This window comes from Pollachius pollachius, assembly GCF_949987615.1.
Source record: "Pollachius pollachius genome assembly, chromosome: 5".
NCBI lineage: Eukaryota > Metazoa > Chordata > Actinopteri > Gadiformes > Gadidae > Pollachius > Pollachius pollachius.
This window is the reverse complement of record NC_136938.1, coordinates 6841232-6848978: the sequence shown is the minus strand read 5'-3', so window position 1 is coordinate 6848978 and position 7747 is coordinate 6841232.

Sequence of the window (7747 nt, the reverse complement as noted above, 5' to 3'; positions counted from 1 at the left end):
TGTGTGTGCGTGTCCCAAGTGGATCTCCAAGGTGGAGTCTTCCATGCTTCAGAGATCTGACGGACACCAGCCATCATAAACAGAAAGGTCGGTGACTGATATTCAGCTAAAAATACTCCCCCCCCACTATCCTTAACTCTACGTCGGTGCACTCCATCTCAGCTGTCAGTCCTTTATGTTCTGCCGGCACACTTCTGTTGGGTCATTCCGTCTATGGTTTAATGACAGACGCTATGGTCAACCCACAGTCCATCTGATGCAGCTGGTCATATAGATATAGCAACCCATGCTCTCTAATGTAGGGCTCTCTGTGCTAGCCTCTTAGCTAATTACTTCGCTCTATAAATGCATTTGTACATATATTCCATTTTTTATTATTTGTTGTGTTTTTTTCTAAATGTACAACTGTTAAAGAAATCAAACTGTTTTATTACCTAATTATGATCCATGTTAATTTACATTTATTTATATATTGTCATCGTGATACCTATTTCCTGTTCTTTTGTGCTCTAATATCTATCTCTTTTAGTTTGGATGTTTTTTCTGCATTTATGATCCACTCTCTGAAGTGGATACCTGGAGCTGGCACACCTGCATAGCCTGAGGGGGAGAAAGGAATCTGTTTGAGCAAAATCAATGGCAGACTCATGAAGGATGCTGGACGACATTGTGTTTTAACATTCGGAAGGAGAGCTTTCAAGACACTTCACAGTTCTTGATCCTCAATGGTTTTCTTTAGGAAAAGCATTCATAAAATAGAACATAAAAATAACTCCCCTGGGCATGAATTTCTTTTCTTCCAACTATGAAATAGCTTAATCTTTATGAAATACAAAATTGCAAAAGAACATTTGAACAAGATCAATTACTTAATAATACTTTAATTTAATTAGTATATTAGTATATAATAAATGCAATGAATACACAACTCTGTTGTAAATACATTACGCCATCGGCCTGAGCTAATCACGTCAGTTCCCGCTCAAATGAAACGACTGATTACTAATCAAAGGCTAGCCGCAGAGCTAATGGGCTACACAGAAAATCAATGTCAAAATCATCAGAAACATCTAAGGGCATTCCCATTCAGCATCGTCAAAGGAAAGATATCTTTGCTGTAGAGCTTCTGTCTGTTCGGCCGGAGCTCAAATGAACAGACCTTGGGGTGAAAGAAACCTGTGTCTGTTTTCTTCTTTTGATTTCTTTAGTTCACAAGAGACTTGAATTCCAATTCTGTCAGGCATGGTGGTCGGTTTACACGGTAAAGCAGCTCCACTGTTTACAGCGCGGAAACCCACTTCCATTGAGTAAATCAAATCCTCAAAAATGCATCAAAAGTCAACATTCACGTCATTCATGTCCAGTGAAGAGAGTGAATAAGAAAATCAACGTTGTTTCATTGAAAGACAGAAATTGCAAAATTTGTACTACTGAGATCCGAATACAAACACATTTCATTCAGAGTCTTTATGAATGGCCACTGTGAGTCCTTTGCGGTGACGAAGGGTAACTTCTATTGGCAGTGCCTTGGAAAATTCACAACGTCTTGATAGTGTAGCACTGCAATCGACGCGAAACCCACGTAAACCACCGTCCCCTCAACGGCAGCGCCTTGGCCTCGTCCGGTCCGGAGGGTCCGATGAGAGGGGAGGAGGGAGGAGAGGGTGAGGGAGGGGATCTGAGGTAGGAGACGGCCCGAACAGGCAGCTATCCTTCATGAGTCCAACATGCGCTCCTTCACATCCCCATCGTGCTGATTGCCTGCCAGTGGATTGGAGAGGGCGAGGGGGAGGGGGCATGGTGAGGGACAGGGGGGGGGGGCGGGGAATGGAGGGAAGCTAAGTGAATTGGGTGTCTTCAATCCTCCCCAATCACTTAAACCCGCGCATCAGCGCGTGTCATCCATCATCTGCGCCGGACTAGCGGTGCATCAGCATTTTTTTAGCGGGCCCTTAACGCTCCCCATCGCCTGGTCAGTGAGCACCCAGGTACTAACCCATTTCCCACCACCAACCAGCGATTCTCTCCCCCTTACTGGTCAGGGGAGAGATGACCCTGCGATTACACCTTACAGTTCAGCCGGACCCCTCCGCTGACCTGGGTGTAGCCCCCCATGGGTGGGGCTGGTGTTGTCGGGGGCAGGTGGAGGCTGTCCATCCACACACGCACAGCGCCAGGGGGGGAAGGACGGTGTAGGTGGGAGGAGGAGGCGGGGAAGCAGAGGGGTTCTGGGAAGCATGAGTTTGCCGAAATCCAGCTATGAAGATAGAGTTACAGTAAGAGGAGAAACGTACCGAGCGGAGCAGACACGCACGTGTTCACCAGGGTGTGTGTGCGGTGTGTGGTCGTGTGTGTACGTGTTTGTGCGCGTAGGCGTGCTCTCGTGTGACAGGAGGACCCTCCTGACGTCCCTCTCTGTCTCTCTCCCCTATGCACAGGGTGGGTCTGGTAACCTTGGTTACATGTCTCTCTCGCCGTGGTTGAGCTTATTACTAAATGCTTGACCCACACCGAGGCCCTGCGTGGTGAGACAGGGAGGCTGTGCTGAAGTCCCAGGTCTAATCCCCGGAGGCATGGAGAGAGGCTGCTTAATGGATTACTGCACCTCTCCCGTCTCTCGGGCTGTCTGACCACAATGGCACACACCCACACACACACACACACACACACACACACATGTCACACACACGTACACATTCAGGTCGGGGGAAATAATGGCCACCATCACATTGGCCGTTGTGATGACATAGGCAGGATCTCAGCGAGGGGGGAAAAAACAAAACAACAATGGTGAAAAGTGATTTCATAAGTGGTCCGATCGTAAATAAGATACCTTTATTGAGTGATTTATTGACGATGGGTTACCCCTCTTTCCTTTTTTTTGCTTCCTCACACCCCACTAGGAAACGGATCGCTGGGTTATTAAGCTACCGGTTGTTATTGTGATGAATTTGAAAAGGAAAAAGTTATTGATAGATATTGAAGAGGTTATTCATATATTTGTATCGTATGCTTGTATAGTTTATGATTGAGGTAATAGAAGAATACATTAAAAAGGGCTATACACGGTTGTGTGTTTGACTGCTGCTGAATAAGTGTACTCAGTGTAATAAACGTGCCTTGCCTTACAGATCCTACGCTAGCTAGCATCCAGGTACTGCTTTGATCATTTGTTTTGAGGTGAGGCAATGTACAAACAGGATTGTTTGCTATTAAGATTATAACTCATGAATTATTAACAATTCACCGCACGTTCTACCATAAATACCCCACATATTTACCACAAGTACTCATTTTCAACGATAATGACCATAGCAGTGCTTTTACTCACAGCAGTGTTGCAAAAAAAACACAACCAGCACAACACTTCCAAACAGCTTTAATGGAAACTGGAACGTTTTGGATGGCTGAACAGCCAGGTGGTTGATCCAGTGACGGTATCAGACCTGACACCCGTGTGCCGGTGCCGGTCGTTTGGCACCGAGGAGAGACAACCACAGCCCCACGCCCGGCAGGGTAACATGTGCTGCTCTGGCAGAAGGTTTAGGTCATTATATAGAGTGGGAACGTTTTGATGCACTTATTATTCAGTCCCAACAGGTCTGTAGTGCTGCTGGTACAGGACAACACAACGCAGCAGACATTACCGTCTCCACCCCCTCCGTCACACACACACACACACACACACACACACACACACACACACACAAACACACACTCCCTAAACTCACCACTGCATGTCTTGTAGCGGTGAGTTTAGAAACCATCCCCCACATTTAACCCTTTCATCCACATCACCCCACACTTCCACAAGTGCAAATAATTTTCACCCGGGGGTGCTATATACTGTATATTCTTGTGTGTGTCTGAGTGTGTGTGTGTGCCTTTATGTGTGTGAGTGTTCATGTGTGTGTGTGGTTGTTTGTGTGTGTATGTGTGCGTTTGTGTACATATGTGTGTGTGTGTATGTGTGCGCCGCGCGTGCGCGTGTGTGTTTATCGTTGTGTGTGTGCGTGAGTGTGTTCGCCTGTGTGTGTCTGTGTGTGCGTGTGTGTGTGTGTGTGTGTTCGTCTGTGCCTGTGTATGTGTGTGTGAGTGTGAACGACCCCGGTAACCTCCGCTGTAACCGCGGAGCTATCGGGGATGACAGTTACCCGACGAGAGCTTCCTGTTGGGGGGGCGTCAGACGCCCACAAAGACAAACTGCAGCCCAGTCAGGACCGCTGGAGGAATGCTCCCCCGGGAGGGAGGGGGGGTCGACAGGACAAACATCAAGGAGGGGGCCCCTTTCTTCCTCTTCTTCGTCTTCTTCTTCTTCTTCTTCTTCTTCTTCTTCTTCTTCTTCTTCTTCTTCTTCTTCTTCATCCTCTTCCTCTTCCTCTTTATCCTCTTCCTCTTCCTCTCCTTCACCCTATTCATCCTCTCTGCCTCCGCAGCTCGGAGGGTCAAAGCCCCCCCCCCCCCCCCCCCCCACCCGTGCTCACGTCGGTGTGCAGCACCTCCGGCTAACGAGGGATGAGACGGCGTGCATGCCCACAGTCACAAACACACACACACACACACACACACACACACACACACGTGTGTGCTTACACGCACGCGCACATGCATGCACACGCCACCACAAAAACAGTTCTCGCAGAAATGGATGCACACAGAAACCCACACACACAGTTATACGTACGTGCAGATACACCTGCTCACACACACGCAGACAACACAACCATTCACGCACACTCACGCACACACACAAACACACACAGACACACACACACACACACACACACAAACACACACACAAACACACACACAAACACACACACACACACACACACGGTTGACGTGCCTAACTTCAATCAATAACTGATAACACTATTACAATGGACAAAACTGTAAGAGCCCAGCATGGCGGGATAGCACTTCATTATAACTGCTTGTGTTCTGATTTGGAAGCTTGGTTGGGCTAAACTGTCTCCAGCGATAATGCACGCTGTTCGCTCTGTGCAACACTCAGACACGCGCCAACACGTCAATGGGAAAAGTCACACCTCGTCGGAACAACCTTTTGAATCGACCCAGACAACGTTAACATCGAGGCACCGATCACCCCGTCGTCATTGTTGCATCCACCATCTTGGGTTTGGCGTCTTCTTCAACTCCTCCCCATACCCACACAAGCTCCGCCCCCCCCCTGTGAGACATCCCTCCCCATGGCACGGTCCGTGGCACCATAGTGCTACGTGACGATGTAATTCTAGAGCAGGGGCGGGGGGGGGCAGGCTGCCACGTCTTCATTAGCCGCAGTTTAGATTCCTCCAGGCTCTCTGCCTCCGCGGCAGCAGACAGGGGGGGGGGAACCGTATCCCACTCGGCAGCGGGGCAGACGGGAGGTGGCGCCTTGGCAATTTCATTTAGTTTAAAAATACTCCCCAAATGTCATTAGGGCAGCATTAAAGGATCCTGTGTTAAAACAGACGGGGGGGGGGATTGGATCAGAGGGAGGGGGTGGTGTGGTGATGGCGCCCGCTCCACTCTGCATTTACGGCATGTTGGGTTACACTCCCCCCCCAGGTAGCGCTACGGCGGAGCCGATAACTGCATTAATTCAGTTTTTTGTTGTTAGATATACACCACCTGTGGATACAACTCAGGCCAACGCTGTCTGTAATTACCGTCTGCACACACGAAACGAGCGTGCGCCGCCAACCCCCACCCCACGGATCTCCGGCCCCCCTCCCCGGTGAAGGTCTTGCTTGAAAGGTTAAACAGCCGGGGCTGTGATTGAGTTTGGGCTGAGACGGGGTCAGCGCTGAAGTCTGACGCCCAGCCAGCTGAGAGAAGGAGGTGGATGTTATGCCCTGCCTCGACTGGAGGTTTTGGCGTACGTACGCTGAATGGGAATCGCAGGCGTAGACATACGTCGACGGTACAATTAGCCAATGCTAAGAGAGCTAATAACAAGCGGAGGGAATGGATTTCTTAATTCATACACATGTACACGATACTCCTCCTCTGAGGGATTACAGTGGTACTCAGCAGCGGCTGAACTCGTCTCTTGTTTGAAGTCCGTTCGCCCGTCTTCGTTCAGCGCGTGTTAGGACAATGGATCTCAGCGGAGACATTAGCAGTCTGAGCACGTACCGGGGCCTGCGGTCGGGAAGGATGTGTTTAAGCTAGTCGCGTGTTAACGTCTGTGTTGCTGTTTGACGGGTACATTTGCATTCATGGTGTTGAATAATGGGGCTGGGCTCTTATTCGTCAACAAACATATTTTGACGACATGAGTCAACATTAGAAAATGCGTGGGCCGAGACAAATCGATGCATGAATTTCATAAATGGTCCGACTATTATTGGGGAAAAATCGCAGTTTGCCGAAGTGGAAAAATAGAAGGAACATGATTGAAGTTTTAGGGGACAATTCTTCCACCAAGAACATAATGCAGAATCTTCCATTGTACAGAGACCCCCCCCCTTCCCCCTCCCTCCCCCTCGCTTGAAAAATTCATCTGGTTGTGTTGAAGAGAACTATTGATTTCCCTGCGGTCTGAATTGTAGGGATGCGCTCCGCTAGCTCAGCTGAATACAAGTGGGATTCAGTTTGTACCGGCATTTTTTGTACGCCATTTTTTACAAACAAACCAGCCACCAAAATCCTGTTGTGGTCGTATAACCCCAGAGGTGTCTCTCGTCGACCACATTACACAGGCCACCGATTGGAGGCATATGCAGTATGGTAAGTACCTAGTTACAGTATAAATCTACCAGCCACCAATTAAAATAGAAAACATCAAACTGACCGCGGAATTGCTGAGCCCAGGGACCTGCCAGGTCTAGACCCGCCACCGACCCCCTGAAAGGATTCTGGAGCCCAGAGACCAGCTGGGCCAGGTCTAGACCAGCCACTGACCTAATGAGAGGGTGGTTGGGCCCATGCATCTGCAGGCCTCAGGTCCCACTGAGAGGATTCTGGAGCCCAGGTGGGTGTTGACCAGCCACCGTCCAAGGGACAAGACGGAGGAGCCTTCACACTCTGTGATTCCCATCGGAGGGAGAAGAACCCATCGAAACGTTTAGCCCTTTAAAGAGTTGACGAGAAGATGGCGACGCTCAACAACTTTGTGAGTGAGGGGATAACGGGGTTGAAGACGCCCACAGACACTGTCCCGGTGAAGGGAAAGGGGAGGAGCAGAAGTGTAAGCTGGCTAAGTGGAGCACAATGACACTCTGGTGGAGAGTGCCGTGGGATGAGCTGTGGCAGGCACGGCCCAGCGGCGGGACAAGGGCACTTTGGCGCTCGCCATGGTCCACTCTGCAATATCGTAAATAATCACACGTATTCTCACGTGTGTATGTACAGCAAACTCCACACACACACACACACACACACACACACACACACACACACACACACACAACACACGATGCATGTGGATTTCTTAGAGCGATGCGAAACTGAAATGTTTGACCTCTAAACGTAAAACCTAGGTAGGAAGAGAATGTAGGCTTGAAAAAGGAGCCTTGCTTGTGAATGAAGATATACAGATTTGGACTCAAGTAGATCCATCACACCTAACGAAACAATTTGACACCAGGGCATGTTTGCTGGCCCTCTCCCCAGCTCGCATCCTTCCAAATGATACTCCATTACGGCCAGGACGGGGGAATCAAGAACAACAACAACAACAACAACAGCACACCAAACAGAAGGACACACACATATTCTGTTTAGTTGTGGTTCATATTCC